Below are 17,391 nucleotides of genomic sequence, written 5' to 3'. Positions count from 1 at the left end.
TGTTAAGGTTCGTATTAATCAGGTGAGAGCTGACTGACAGACTTCTCTCAAGTACTGAGATTACAGTTTCAATTACAACACACCAGTTGAGGAGGCTGCCGCTGCAAGTAGGGTTCAAATCTGCACAGATTCCATGTTTAACCTATTAACCTAAAACTAAATGGTTAATCAAATATATTTGTTGTTGGGCTCAGATTAGGTGCTTTCAGTACCAGGATGGCCGAGTGGTTAAGGCGTTGGACTTAAGATCCAATGGACGATTGTCCTCGTGGGTTCGAACCCCACTCCTGGTAAATGATTGGTGTTTATGACATCTTCATCCCTTAATACACTTGAACTGCATCCTCCTCACAATTATGAAGGCATACCACTAGCCTACCCGTCTAAAAGATAAGAGACAGTTGGCCACGTGGGTTCGAACCCCACTCCTGGTAAGTAGATGTTATGAAGTTTCATGCGCACTTTCAATCCAAGATCGATCCAAATCATCTTAACAGGCTGAGTAAATGTAGATATCAGGATGGATGTGGGGTTAAGGTGTTGGTCTTAAAAGCCAATGAACAATTGTCCGCATGGGTTCTAATCACACTCCTGATATGATGTGTCCCATTTACATCTTCAGACCCAGTTCACTTTCAATCCAGCAACTTTATATGACCCTTTACCACTCTAAAACATGTTCAAGATCCGCTTAGCATGCAGAGCAAATGTAGCTACCAGGATGGATGTGGGGTTAAGGCTTAGGGCTTAAGCGTTAGAGATAAAAAAAGAACTGAAATGTGCCAGTGAATTGTTTTTTACCTTAACCTTGTTGCCTTAATTGTGAATGCTCCTAAGTTTATATGCTCACGTATTGCCTGTGTAGGCTGAGACCTTATGTTGTGCTTAATGATGTACAGTTACAGTTATTATTATGTGGCACATGGAATGATTTATTGACTTATGTAGTGTAACTTGAGCACATTTTGAATGCTGTGGCATCGTTTGTATTATGGCATTGTTTGGAGCTGATTGTATTTCATTTCTCCTTTCCTCCTAGGAACTACACACATGCTTGTACACACACACACACACACACACACACACACACACACACACACACACACACACACACACACACACACACACACACACACACACACACACACACACACACACACACACACACACACACACACACACACACACACACACACACACACACACACACACATCCATACAGTCCTACTCCTATCCTCACTGGAACTCTAATAAATTACCCTTGTGAACTGTGAATCCTGACTGGACAGTGTGTTCTCATCGACACCCCCATTTGGTCTCAAGCCAGCCACCCTAAACTCTAAAACTCCTCTTCATGGTCACCGGAGTGCTGATGACCAATGGAGTCCAGTCATTCATTGCCTTCGCTACTTCAACCTGAGCGCCCACGCCGGCAAACCCAGCTTCCTGCTCGCTATGATGAGTTCATCCTGCAGTATGGCCAACGGCCACAAGCGCCCGCAGCAGCGCAGGAGCAACAGCCCCTCTACTCTGCAGACATCTTTGGTGCTGGTCCTCATTATGAACCCCAACCCCAGTGTGAATCTGAGGAAGAGGAAGAACCCTCGGGAGTCTATGGATGAGGAGGAGCCAGAGGATGCAGTTAACAGAACAAAACAACAACAACCTCCCAGGTAGCTGTAAGTCTCATGTCTGTAATAATAGTAATAATAATGATAATAACATGTCTTTTTAAAGTAGGGCACTGAATGATTTTCACCAGCGGTTGCCTCTGTCGGTAGGAAAAACGTATGATCAGGGAAAGTGTATTAAAACCGGATGTCGTCACTTTAAGCCGGTCTCTGGTTGGATAAAGCTTTTCAGCAGAAATGGACAAGGACCTTTACTTTTGAGTTGAGAAGTTGTGTTGATCGCCTGGCATGCAAACGATCGGTTTTCTTTCAATTATTATTATTTTTGTGAAGTTATACGGCTTATGTGAATAAAGCTATCTACACAACTTTTTATATGTCTACATTGACTCGTTTAGTTGTTCATGTGGTACACGTAGGTCTTAACTGAAGCTAACGCTTAGACCAACAATCCATTGGAACACATAGTAGCTAGCTAGCCTCGCTGCTAATAAGTCTAACGTTAGCATGCTGATATGAATAGACCCATTATAGTCAGGTGGCTTAATGCTCAATTGACTTGTTAACCGAACTTTTACGAAGTCATACAACTAAACACACAAGTGACTTGTTAACCTATGTCTACATTGACTCGGTTAGTTGTCCATGTGGTACACGAATGTTGCAGAGTATTGTCCTATTGTAGGACTTAACTGAAGCTAACGCTTAGACCAACAATCCATTGGAACACATAGTAGCTAGCTAGCCTCGCTGCTAATAAGTCTAAGGTTAGCATGCTGATATGAATAGACCCATTATAGTCAGGTGGCTTAATGCTCAATTGACTTGTTAACCGAACTTTTACGAAGTCATACAACTAAACACACAAGTGACTTGTTAACCGAACTTTTACGAAGCTATATGACCAAACACAAAGCTAGCACTGTTAATTCCGCTATAGCTAGCCAGGTCAATTAGCTCGCCTAAGATACTGCAATTTAAGCTAACCAATTACCTCATTTCCCCCAAAACCCATCGATTACATGTGTTTGTGATGTGTAACATATATCCTTAATCAGTCATTCAAGTTATTAACGTTTATTTACCGCTAGCAATTACACGACACAAGGGAATTCAATCACTATTAATGTTGAACTTGAACTTCAACAACGTCACACAACATTAAAAGTCAGGCATCGGCATGGTTCCTACAGAATAAATCAAAGGTCCTTGTCCATTTCTGCTGAAAAGCTTTATCCAACCAGAGACCGGCTTAAAGTGACGACATCCGGTTTTAATACACTTTCCCTGATCATACGTTTTTCCTACCGACAGCCTCCACTCCTCCTTTGACAGAAAACGGCACATGTGCTGTGCTTTATTTGTGGACCAGTCCATTTCAGGAGTCTATCAGTACATGACAGCATCCTCTTAATCATACCTTCTTGTGTCCAGGCTTTTCCTAACCAGTTTTTCATCATGCTGAAAACTCATCCATTAGTTTTCTGTGAGTGTCTTTCATATTCGTAAATGTCCGTTGTGTAGCAGGCCGACAGATGTCACAGGATATGGGACTTGTGGTGTGTGTAAATCTGTTTAAAGGCTATCTTCATGATACCAGACACATAATAAACAGGGATCTGCGTAAAATTATGCCACACAATTCTCGAGACACACACACACACACACACACACACACACACACACACACACACACACACACACACGCTCCCTCCATTTCATCCCAAACCTCATGACCTCATTCTCTCTCTGGGTTCTTCCTGAAGACTGTGTGGTGTGTGTGTGTGTGTGTGTGTGTGTGTATGTGTGTGTGTGTGTGCTGTTGTCCATCAGACTCACTTGGGAGTGTCCACAGAGAGCAGCCGTGCTCCTGGATCCTGCTGGGCTTGGTCTTGGTCATCTGAGGCTGCTGCTGCTGCTGCTGCTGCTGCTGCTGGACTCTCCTTTCTGAAGGTATGACCAGTCACTCTAGAAGACAAACGATTATTAATGTGTTAACAGGTATGCTAGGTTCTCCAGTGGGGATTCTTCAGTTAATGCTGAACACTCTCATCTCACACACACACACACACACACACACACACACACACACACACACACACACACACACACACACACACACTACAGATAGCACACACAAAGGCACACACACGCCCACTACAGATAACACACGCACACACAAATTCCGTTGTATGCGAAAACAATGACAAAGGCTTTTACAAAATGACAAAGCCTGATAAAGGCTTTTCTATTCTATGCTTTTCTACACACACGCACAAACAATCACTATGGATAATATGCACACACACGCGCGCACGCACACAGTACTTGATCCATTAAAAGGTGCCAAACACAAACATTTGATGATCGTTTGGTCAATAAAGTCTTTGGTCTTAATACATTTTGATAAAAGATCTGATCACATGCAGATTCTCAGGAATATCTAAAAGGTTCACATAATTTCTAGCACCACTTTACAAACACCATAGTTCATCTATCATAATAAACAAAAGAACAGCTAACTGAAAATTCACAAAAATACCTCATCTGATCACAGAATAAATATAAAGGGCACAAAACTTCACAAAATCCCTCTCTGATGAAAAACAGAGTTAAACAAGGGGAGGAAAACAAACGGCACCCAATATCTCCTCCAGAGACTAATAACAGCAAACAGCACCCAACCTCCTTATGTCCTCCAAAAACTAATAATATATTATGGGAACTTAAGTGATAACCACTCTGTTTGCAGGCCTACAGCCAACTAAGACGAGAAAGAGTAAACATTATATAATTGTTTACATTGATAATGTAAACATAATCAAATATAAAAATTTAAACAAATAACATTTCTGATGTTCGTATTTTGTTTTTTGTGTCAAATTTCTCGCATGCAGTTTTCATTTAGCAGCTGATATGTCATGCTAAAACACCTCTTGTTTCGTTACTAATACATAATTAGGCGCACTTTACGCATCTCCTCCCATCTCTTTGCGACAAACACCCACTTTCCCTTATACCCTCCCAGCAGCGGGAGATCTGCGTTTTTACTCAAGTGCGCCGCACTCACATATATATGTATGCTCACATACATACATACTCATACATACAAACATATAAAAACACACACATACATACAATACATACATATAAATATATATACACACTTACAAACAGAAATGCACACACTCATATATACAAACCTAAAAACACGCACACACTATGTATATATAGTGATAATTTATATATACAGTATATATATATATATATATATTGCATTCCTTTTCACATTTTTAAGATTTAATTAATATTTGTGGAATATGAGGGATTTTAGGGGTGGATAAAACGTACTAAAGATTTCTCTCTAAAGATTCAAGTGTGTGAATGTGAAGTTCATTAAAACAATCAGGTTAAATTCAGAGGACACCATGGATCAGGATTTGGGCTGCAGGAGACTTCTAGTGCTAGTCTCATGTATTGTTGTTTCACTTACTGGACTGGGAAAAAAAAGTGTCTGCAACTGTACTATAGTATACCACAGAAACATACTGTACTGTATGTTTTTCTTTTCTTTTGCAATACAACACGTAACTATGCAAAAATGGAGGATACAGCAACACATAACATTTGCATTTTGCAATGTTTCAAGTTGTTTTTAGTTCATTGTACATTGAGTGATAAAGTAGTTTAATGGGAGAGACTATACGCTATAGTTATGGCAGTAGGTGAAGTATGAAATGTTTTGGTGGTGGTAGCGCATTTTGCACCAAAGGTGAACTGATGTTCTCTGGTGTGTGTCTGCAAAGCAGACTGTGTGTAGAGTTTTGAAAAAGTGGACATGGTGTTGTGTGAAAATGATTGTAAAAAAAACTGCAATACAGCACTTCTTACCACACTCCCTTCCCATCTTTATCATACATACATACTTACATACATACATACATACATACATACATACATACATACATACATACATACATACATACATGCATACATGCATACATGCATACATACATACATACATACATACATACATACATACACAATATCAAGAAAAACATTGACAGTAACATTTTATTATCTTAAAGGAAACAAAGAATATGTGTAATTTTCTCTCTACTGTCTGTCATGCTAAACTAAAGTGAATATCACAAGACCAAGTACTGACTGCTGACAGGGAATTTTCATGTTCCCTCTCACACACACACATGCAACATATAATATAGAGACACAAACACATTTCACATCATTTGGAAACTAAAAAGCATTCACTTTATTACACACACATACTGTACTTTGTACATTTATACTCTCCCCTTTCAGAAATATGGATATGGTTTATTTGATGTCTTACATGTCCAGCATGCACAGAACACATGAGGTAATAACTGCTTCCCTCTTTGTCCTCATGTGTGTCCCTCAGCTGATCTAATAGAGTCTATCCTTCTTTCTCTCTACAGCCTGGGACACTGCAGTATTACAGATGAAGGATTCAGATCTTTAGCATCAGCACTGAGATCAAACCCATCAGCTCTCAGATATCTGTACCTGAATGGGAATCAGCCTGGACCCTCAGTACTGCAGCTGTTCTCTAGACTTCAGAAAGATCCAAACTGTAAACATATCAACATTATTTTCTAGACTCCCATGAATCCATTCACATTTTGTTCCACATTACATATTCCTCTACATTGTGTATACAACAAATAATTCAATCTGATATAAAAATGATTCTTCTTTAGTTGGAATGATTACTGACATGTTGAAGTCACTGCATATATGATGTATAGTAGTTGTCCAACCTTTCCACTGTACCTATCTATCCTATCTATCTGTATCTATCTCTGTACTCCACTGGACTGTAAATATATTTCCCTCTCCCTTGTATACTACTTGCATCACAATACTATTTGAAGAAATATGTATATTTTTTAAAGTAACCAACGAAATAATTAAAAGAGTTTGTCAGTAGTGTTTTATAAAGAATGTTTTCATTAATATTCCCTTAATTCTAATATTGATATTGCAATATCCTCACGACCACACAATGATTTGCTTAAACTTTTGTTTATTCACACACTGCCCACCAACATGGCATAGCCCATGGCTTAACTTCTTCTCAGCCTATGGTTTCTCCGTGTCTACATTCCCTCCCCTCAGAGAAAAACTAGTAGAAGCTACACAAAAAGTTCCTTAAATTCTCCATATAGCTCAACTACCTCCAAATTAATTGAAAACATCATGACGTATTAACACATGTAAACAGATTAAAAATATATATATATATTTATACATAACTAAAAAAATCTTTAAGCTAGGGATTTGGGTGGACTCCCTCATCCCAGTGAGATTCCAGGACGCATTCTTGTCCAGTGGATGTGGAACTCACTACTAAGCTAAGTATAGTCCTTCAAATAATTAGGAGCATTCCTAGCTCAACGAGAAGTAATCAGGAGCCTTTCTAGCTGGATGAGAAGTAATCAGGAGCCTTTCTAGCTCGCTGAGACCTTCTCACTGCTGGTTGTTCCTCTGCCGGGATTGACTGTCAGTTCATCTGATGTTTCTGCTGCCGGGCCGTCACAGGTTTTACTGAGACCTTTAACTCCACCCAACACAGGTACATGTACAAGGATCTCTCAGCACCCTACTCCACACAGAAGACCAGGACAGGTTGTTGAAAATAGATGTATTTATTACTGCCCACATCAAGCAACATGTATAGGGTCTCCCACACCCCTCCCCTACTCAGCTCTAATGGGGCAGAGAAACTTCCCTCCCTTTGTCAATGGGGGTGGGCGTAAGCTCGGGACCACAAGCAGGACGAGTCACATGACACACGTGATACACACTGCAACTCTAAATGCAATGCAAACAAACTACCTAGGGCACTGCAAAAGGAAAAGTGAAGGCACTCCACTGCACTCAAAAATGATTGGGCACTGCAAACTACTTAACTAGAGGGACCCCACCCTGGAACCTAGCCCAACCAGCACCCCCTTAACTTGGGACCCCCAATGGCTATGGAAATAAAGGAGGGGCAAGGGGACAAACACACCAGACAGACAACATGAAAGTTCAAAGAGTGGGGGATCCACCCTCGAATCCCCACAAAAAAAAGAAATAAAACCAAAAGACTGTCCATTAGTGGCTCCCCGTGATGCTGCTTCCCTCTGCTAGGCACGGTCCTGGTGACCTTAACTTAATCCCTTACGACAAATAGACCCCTAGTTTTGACCCTGTTTAAACTAACACGAAGTAAACTGTACTTTCGCTACCCACTGTGTCTGTTGTCGTGCTTTTGGGTTCCTATCTGTCTGTACCTGAAAACGTTACAATAATTCATTTAAAACACATTTTAACTTAACACACCTGATATTGACATGTGTCCTAACCCATGGTGAGTATGGAGGGGGGTGGGTCTGTGATACCACTGTTGAGCCTTCTGGAGGTGTCATGGGCCTAATTCGATGAAACGCTGACGAAGGAAAGTCCCCATTTGACAACCCCAGTGAAATGCTCATCAGGGTATCTTTATTGTTGTTGTTGCTGTCATAGGTATAGTCAAGTATCGGTATGATGGTTGTACCGCACCCTATTGTTAGGTTGGGTTGTTGTGTATTAGTACTTGCACATGAGAGGGAGAAGATTGGCCGCTGTGGAATGTCCCCACTCCCCAAACCAGTAGCACTAGGAATTTAATTATATAACTATAACATAAACAAAAAATGAGTTAAAGGAAGAAGCGTATAAATAAACTAATGGAAGAAGAAACTGATGGATGAATAAACTAATGCATGGATAAAAATGTAAATAACTATTACAGGACACAATACTTCCACAGAGAGCTCTGCGTTCAGGAAGGTCCGAGGTGGGCATCTCTCAGGTCTCATAAGGGCCGAGGTGGGCATCTCTTAGGTCTCATAAGGGTGGAGGTGGGCATCTCTCAGGTCTCATGAGGGCGGAGGTGGGCATCTCTCAGGTCTCATAAGGGCAGAGGTGGGCATCTCTCAGGTCTCATGAGGGCGGAGGTGGGCATCTCTCAGGTCTCATCTTACACAGGTTGTGGCAGACTGACTGCGACCTGACTGTCAGGTGTGGCCTAGCTCTGGTGTGAGTCTGCTGTGCAGCCAGCTGCCATTTGGGTAGTCAGCTGAGCTCTTCACACAGATTTTAATAAACATTTTACACTCATCCTATGTCTCTCTTTGTTGTTGTTTGTTGTTTTTTTTCCACATGTATGAAGTCCACCATTCACTGTAACAACATTTACTGTAAGTGTGTTGAAGTGTAGTGAAATTATAGTCATTTACTGTAACTTCCACCCTGAAACTGTGTATTGTGTGTATATGTTTAGGTCTGTGCTTACATGTGTGTATCCATATGACTGTTTGGGGCCACCTTATTGAGTACAGATTAGGTGAAAAGACAGTCTTAGTCTCATTTTTTTTACTCTAAGGCAGGAACCACGCATCTAAAGGACAGTTTTTACCCCGGCAGCTACCAGAACATTAAACTCAGACATGCACTAAAACGGGAATGCAATGTGTAATATGAACACTTTAGTCATTTTATTCTACTGCAAGTCACTTATGCCATCCCAGTCACCTTATTCATTTGTATCTATATATTTGCAGCGTACCTCAGGGGGAGTACTTGTACTCCATACCACTGCACTTGTTCTCATCTTTTTTAGTTATTGTATTTTTGTGTTGTGAAACCAACAGGAGCAGTGCTTCAAATTCGAGTTGTATGCAAATACAATGACAATAAAGGCTTTCAATTACCTTTCTGATCTCAAGGACTTACTATCTCTCCTTTTTACAATGCAGTTCACTTACCATAGGCCTGACAGATCACCTTGCACATTCCACTTGTAAATAGATGACCAGGGGGGAATTCCACGTATGTGGTTTAGTGACAAACCTGGATAAGTTAACTCAGAGTAAGTGGTAAACCTCTTAATAAATAAAATAAATAAATAAATAAAAGAACCCCCCATTGGTTCATTCTCCTAGCAAAACAGCGTCAGAGGGCTCTTCTATTAGGAGGTTTACCACTTACTCTGAGTTAACTTATCCAGGTTTGTCACTAAACCACGTACAGGGAATACCTGCCAGGGTGGGGACTGGCACCAACACCAATCTAGTCACGATAAATCACTCTGAGTAGGAAGAGCCTGTTATCAAAAGCTGAGGAAGAGGAACGCTCGACTGTGGAGAAGGGCGCCATCTAGTGGATATTTCGTTGAGTGACCAGCCTATCCAGGCAACAGAAAGGCAAACATGCATTTTAGTCATTCTCCCAATTCTAAATGTTATCACCTCAAACTTATATTTGTCCTATCAACTGTACATCAACTGTATATCCTGTTCTTAGCTATGATTATACTAGTTTCTGTTTTCCGTTTACTGAGGGGGTAGTAATATACGCCACTACATACGACTGACAATTTACATTTGTATTTGTTCATAATAAGTACATTTCGGAAAAGATTAAATCAATATAAATGTCTCCCCTCAACAAATAGGTATCTGCATATGCCCTGCGTTTCGTCCACCAGCTAAGACCTTTTACCAACCTGAGGATGGCGACGTGGCACGACTTTTGCTCATCAATCTTGTGAATTTACCATTCGGGGTAGTTATTATCTTTGTAGTTAGGCTTCATAGTAATGTTTCATGAATCTCTTCATTACTTGCAAATACTCCATTTTGTTTTTATACTAATAGGCCTAACGCTCCGATGAAAGGAGGGCTGTTTGTTTCCCATTTACAGAGCTGTGTGCGAACTTACACAGGTTGTGACAGACTGACTGTGACCTGACTGTCAGGTGTGGCCTAGCTCTGCTGTGCAGCCAGCTGCCATTTGGGTAGTCAACTGAGCTCTTCACACAGGCATCATCACACATTTTACACTCATCCTATGTCTCTCGTTGTTGTTTGTTTGTTGTTTTTTTCCACATGTATGAAGTCCACCATTTACTGTAACAACAAGTGTGTTGAAGTGTAGTGTAGTGAAATGATAGTAATTTAACTTCCACCCTGAAACTGTGTATTGTGTGTATAGGTCTATGCTTACAGGTGTGTATCCATATGACTGTTTGGGGCCACGTTACTGGGAAAATGGGGGCGACAGTGGTACAGGAGGTAGAGAAGTCGTTTAGTAATCAGAAGGTTGCTAGTTCGATTCCCTGTCGAAGCGTCCTTGAGCAAGACACTGAACCCCTAATTGCTCCTGATGTGCAGTGTGCCATCAGTGTAAATGTAAAATGTGTATACATTGTAAGTCGCACATATGTAAGTCGCTTTGGATAAAAGCGTCTGCTAAATGACTAAATGTAAAATGTAAATGTAATGAAAAGACAGTCTTAGTTTTTTCCGCTAGGGCAAGGACCACACGTCTAAAGGACAGTTTTTCCGCAACAGCTATCAGAACATTGAACTCAGACATGCACTAAATCGGAAATTCAATGTGCTATATAAACACTTTAGTCACTTTATTCTACTGTAAGTCACTAATGCCATCCCAGTCACCTTTTTCATGTGTATCTTTATATTTGCAATGTACCTCAGGGGGAATACTTGTACTCCATACCACTGCACTTATTGTATTTTTGTGTTGTGAAAACACAAGGAGCAGCGCTTCAAATTCAGCTGTATGCAAATACGATCTTTAAAAGTCTTTAAAGTATATTTATTCATCAACAACAACAAGCTTGTCGGGCTCACCCACGTCCTGGCAGGTCAGAGAGAGGCACAGGCCCACTCTCAGAGAGAGATGAAGCCCAGGTTCACTCCCAGACTGCAGTAGATGAGAGAGAAGCAAAGTAAAACACATCACACAAGGTTTATTTAGAAAGAAGTTATCGTTCTCTGAGGCTAAAACTATTTGTCAGCAGGGATAACCACGTGATGGGTCTCTGACGTCCGAGGTCATCTTACTATGCTTTTTGCAACGTAATGTATCAGCAAGGCAGAAAAGAAGACCTACTAGTTCTTCTTATCTGTCCTTGCTTACACACACACAAACACACACACACACACAGAGAGAAGGTACACTTTTAAGCACATACACAGAGTTAGAACCGTCAGCACTTAAGAATCAAAGATATACAGAAACAGAAAAGTCATGTTTCAGCAAACAAAGACATATGATTAACACACACAGATGTCAATTTTAATTCATTATTTAACAGAACTAAACCAGGTCTTATGGTTTATTAATAATACAGTTCATGATTAGCTTGGGTTAATAAATGCACATCTGCAATTACAGTATGGACAAATTCATCATAAATACCGGTCAGCTTTGTCAACTTGTGTCAGTGTGGCCTTGTCTTCTCTGGCTGCCAGACAGGAGTGGTTTGCTCCAGTGTTACAGGATTGACATCACACCAAAGGAGCCTTTGTTTCATGCTGTGTCACACTGTTCAAGCATAAAACAAGAAAGCTCAAAAGCTCTTAAATTGTGCAAACAGTAATTGTATGGTTTAACATGCTTCTTATGCTTGAATCAAAATTAATGTTATTTTCAAACTAACCATCTGGGCATCACACTGCCATACCAATAATGACCATGAGAGGGGGCAGTGCAATTAAGTGGGGATTTTAATTAATCTGTTCATATCTCCCTCACCTGTATGCAGGTTAATGCAGGTTCAGCAAAAATGTATAGATTTCCTGTGTACATTGTGCTGAAACCAACATCCAACCTACAACCAATACTGGTAGAGTAAAGCCAAAGCTCAAATCTTTTTGCAGAGCAAAAGTATAATATTCCACCTAAATAAATACTCAGCATGAATACAATAATGTTCCAAAGGTCATTTTAATGGCTCTATTCTGTGCGTGATAATGCAACATTCTCCTAGGTAAGGCAATTCTTGCAAATCTTTGAGGATGCTTTACAGACAAAAGGGAATGTGTTGCCTTTACAGAAAAATAACGTGCCTATTTTGTGGTCTTCACTATGCTTTTTAGAAGCCTTTTAGGCAAGGAGTGGCTATGGAGAGAGCAGTAAGGACCATGTCTTTTACTCAGTGATACCCCCCACCCCTCTCAGATTGGTTGTCAGCTATAATGTGTGCAATGAATCTCTGATAGTACGGTCCAATACTGTCAATGGAGAAGTGTTGATCACATAATTGATCTCCATGCAGCTTTTATTATGCAGGAAGTCCCACTGCCCATGAATCTATCTGTATATCAGCACTAGCAATGCTTGCTAGCAATGCTTGGATTTGTTTGTTGATATTCTATTTCTCATTGTTAAAATACACCTACCATCCCAATTATAGATCACACATTTCTTTGCAAGTGGCCAAAGTTGCGAAATCGGCAGGGGTTCAAATACTTATTTCCCCCACTGTATTTCTGCCTTTAGAGTGGATATAAAAACAAAACTCTCCCTGAAGAGAGATATTTCAAAATGTTGAATGTTATTTCATACATCTGATTGGTGCTCAGGTCCTTTCATTTATGCGGTTTTGTGAGACCAGTGTTTAAATGTAGTACATATTTAAATATAGGAGCAGTTTTGTGAGGCCGGTGTTTAAATGTAGTACATATTTAAATGGGGGCAACAGAGGCTCTCAACTTACTAAGATGGGCAACGTAATTCAATTGAAGACAATTCAATTAAATTAAGTTTTATTTATAAAGTGCCAAAACAATAAAATTGCGTTTTACAGAGCCCAGAGGGGCCATCTGCATGGGCCAGGTAGAGAGGTAGAGATAGAGGGGGCCATATGCATGGGCCAGGTAGAGAGGTAGAGATAGAGGGGGGCATCTGCATGGGCCAGGTAGAGAGGTAGAGATAGAGGGGGCCATCTGCATGGACCAGGTAGAGAGGTAGAGATAGAGGGGGCCATCTGCATGGACCAGGTAGAGAGGTAGAGATAGGGGGGGGGGCATCTGCATGGGCCAGGTACAGAGGTAGAGATAGAAAAAGTGGAGGGGGGGCTGGCAGAAGGTAGAAACAGGATTATTTCAAATGATTACTGCACAATGACACTTTTGGTAAATACTCTCTAGGGTGGGACACTACCTCACATGTTGTTGCTTCTCAGAGAGAGAGAGAGAGAGAGAGAGAGAGAGAGAGAGAGAGAGAGAGAGAGAGAGTGAGTGTGTGTGTGTGTGTTCTTGGACTTTGATCAACTTTGCCCGCCATGACAATTACGTTTTACACCTTTGACACTCTGGGCTCCTCCTTACAGGTCTGACAAAAGAGGAAGGGCAGAACAGGTTGTTCATTTAGAAAAGGTTGTATCCCCAGGGGACGTATTCCTACAAAATGGCGGCATAGTAAACAGGTCAGTTATTCATCTATCCACACTACTATTCTTCTAAAGTAATATGTTGTGTTTTCAGTAGTTGTCTTAAAGGCTATATGTTTGAAAATTTTGCTCTGAATTTTAGGCGTATACTGACTATTATTCTTGCAAACATTGTTTTAGTAGGGTAAAACTAAATGCCTTCAGGACATATTTCTGCCTTTAGAGTGGATATACAAACAAAACTCTCCTTGAAGAGAGATGTTTTAAAATGTTGAATATTATTTCATACATCTGACTGGTGCTCAGGTCCTTTCATTTATGCAGTTTTGTGAGGCCGGTGTTTAAATGTAGTACATATTTAAATATAGGAGCAGTTTTGTGAGGCCGGTGTTTAAATGTAGTACGTATTTAAATATAGGAGCAGTTTTGTGAGGCCGGTGTTTAAATGTAGTACATATTTAAATGTGGGCAACAGAGGCTCTCGACTTACTAAGATGGGCAACGTAATTCAATTTAAGCCAATTAAATTAAATTCAGTTTTATTAATATAGTGCCAAAACAATACAATTGCGTTTTACAGAGCCCAGAGGGGGGCCATCTGCATGGGCCAGGTAGAGAGGTAGAGATAGAGGGGGGCCATCTGCATGGGCCAGGTAGAGAGGTAGAGATAGAGGGGGCCATCTGCATGGGCCAGGTAGAGAAGTAGAGATAGAAAAAGTGGAGTGGGGGCTGGCAGAAGGTAGAAACGGGATTATTTCAAATGATTGCTGCACAATGACACTTTTGGTAAACACTCCCTAGGGTGGGACACTACCTCACATGTTGTTGCTTCTCAGAGAGAGAGAGAGAGAGAGAGAGAGAGAGAGAGAGAGAGAGAGAGAGAGAGAGAGAGAGAGAGAGAGAGAGAGAGTGTGTGTGTGTGTTCTTGGACTTTGATCAACTTTGACCGCCATGACAATTAAGTTTTACACCTTTGACACTCTGGGCTCCTCCTTACAGGTCTTACATAAGAGGAAGGGCAGAGATAGTCAAAGTTCACTTTACAGACTCCATTTTAACAGGAGGAAGAAGCTATCTACTTTTAACTAAACTCAATTTGAAAACCTTAAACTTGGTTATGTTTCATAGAAGCGTAGGTCTAATCTTGAGAAACATGTTCTGATGTGTGTACACATCCGTGCAGTGATTGATTTATTTGGGAAAAGGTTGTATCCCCAGGGGACGTATTACTACAAAATGGCGGCATAGTAAACAGGTCAGTTATTCATCTATCCACACTACTATTTTACTAAAGTAATATCTTGTGTTTTTTCAGTAGTTGTCTGATATGCCAAATGTTTGAAAGTTGTTCTTTGAATTTTAGGTGTATACTGATTATTATTTTTGCAAATATTGTTTTAGTAGGGTAAGACTAAATGCTTTCAGGACATATTTCTGCATCTGGCCAGGTAGAAAGGTAGAGATGTGGCGGTAGGGGTGTGGTGCAAGGGAAGGGAGGAGAGAGGGAGGGGAGAGAATCAGAAGCATGGCAGATTAATTAATACTGTAATGTATTTAATGTACTTAATGTATCAGGATAAGCATGCTCCCATACATGTGGCAACATACATAAAGTATACATACATACATAGCGATGGTATATACATGATGCATACATACATAAAGATGGTTTATACATGATGCGTACAAAATGGATAATGGATAAAATGGGGAGAGAGCATTCAAGCATTTTAGAACAGTTTACTTAAACAGTGTGCTCATAAGGTTACTATTACAAGTGTAAGTAGAGCAATGAAACAGAAAACTAAGTTGATGGTGGCAATTATTTACATTAAATAGGGTAGCACAGAGTATGTAGATGTATCATGAGCGGGGTAGAATGAATGCATGGCAGTGTGGTGGGGGTGGGTAGTTGTAGGCAGAGGGTTTCTTTAAGTAGATCAGGTGGAGAGACAGTACCTGTAGATCAGGTGGAGAGACTACAGCAGCATCCCCCTCGGGGCAGCTTGTAGGTGTCAGTGATTTCACGGTGCCCATTGGTACCCAGAGCCTTAGTCAGAACCATACGGCATACTTGCTTTGTGTTCTTTAGCATTGGTACCAAGGATCCATCACGGCTCCGCTGGTAGAACACCACATCACTGTTCAACTGAGGTACACAGCTTATTGTGGTTTAGCACCTCATAGTTAGGCAGTTTTAGGCACACTGGAATGTTGACCAAGTTCATAGTGATAGAATCTAATGAGCATGCCAACACGGGGGGTAGTTGTGTGTGTATTTGTTTGTGTGTGTTTACATGTGTGTGTCTGAGTGTGGTGTGTGTTACCATCACTAGTCTCCTGAGGTGTGGCATCCATCACCTGCCAGCCCCCGAAAGCCATCAGGGATGCCAGGCCGGGACATGAAGCACTCACTCCAGCAGTGGTAGTTCCTGATAACACACACTCTCACACAACTTCCTCTAAACTCAGAAACACAGAGCAAGCTGGTCTGGAATTTAGATGATAAGGGTGTCTAGTCAGCATATACCAAGTGGGAAGTTGTCACTCTGTTGTCATCTTTATCATGAAGTAACACTGCCTCATATTTTATTGCTTCTCAGAGTGTCTTGGACGTCAGGCTAGACACAGACTTAAAGATGATGGGGTTTAGTCAGGCTAGACACAAACTTAACGATGATGGAGTTTAGTCAGGCTAGACACAGACTTAACGATGATGGAGTTAAGTCAGACTCGACACAGACTTAACGATAATGGAGCCAGAGACAGATAACAGGCAAACAGAGTCCGAAGACAAACTGAACAGACTGGAGATAGCACTTAAACGAACAAGGAACAGAATACACAACGCACAGAAGATCTTTAGGATAAACAGAAACAGTCTATGATAGGAATTAAACTTAGGAAAACCAGAACTAACTAAACCGTGGGATACGAAGGAGCAGGGACAAACACACAGAGCTGATAGTCCGGAGCTTTATTAGACAGGAGTTGGAACAAACACGGGGAGATTGTAGTCTGGAGCTCGATGAACAACACAGCGATATGTCCATACACAACAAGACCAGACACTAACTGAAGGGAGTGAGGAGACTAAATAGTGAGGTGGAAGGAGTGACAGGTGTGCGTGATTAGGAAATCAGGGGACTGGGATTGTGACTGAGGCAGGTGAGTTGAATCAGGAGGGGGCGTGGCAGGAGCAGGTTTCAGCGCTGGCGTGACACACACAGAGAGAGAGAGAGAGAGAGAGAGAGTGTGAAAGAGAAAGAGAGAGACAGAACCCTGTGACTGAAACCCCAAGTGGTTGCTAGAACTACATGATGTGTCTTAAAGGCACAGACCCCCAGGTAGCAGGTGCAGACAGTGACTGATATTTTATATACAAGTTAACAAAAATTCCCCAAAGTATTTTGACAGCATTTCACAGTAAATTGCCATGATCTTTACTGTCAGGTGTTGTTGCCAGTAAGCTCTGAGTAGGGCGTA

At 41.0% G+C, this 17,391-nt stretch overlaps 1 non-coding gene and 1 pseudogene across 1 annotated transcript; both read left to right on the top strand.

Moving 5' to 3' along the window:
• The first annotated feature begins 210 nt into the window (after window positions 1–210).
• Window positions 211–293, top strand: trnal-uaa. Its single transcript has one exon. It is a non-coding gene; the product is annotated as a tRNA-Leu (tRNA).
• A 14,616-nt stretch (window positions 294–14,909) lies between these two features.
• Window positions 14,910–17,391, top strand: part of LOC105897392 — a 233,822-nt pseudogene continuing 231,340 nt past the window's right edge.

Source organism: Clupea harengus, chromosome 23, assembly GCF_900700415.2.
Source record: "Clupea harengus chromosome 23, Ch_v2.0.2, whole genome shotgun sequence".
NCBI lineage: Eukaryota > Metazoa > Chordata > Actinopteri > Clupeiformes > Clupeidae > Clupea > Clupea harengus.
Note: the sequence above shows the minus strand (reverse complement) of the source record. Positions and strands in the feature narration are given on the sequence as shown.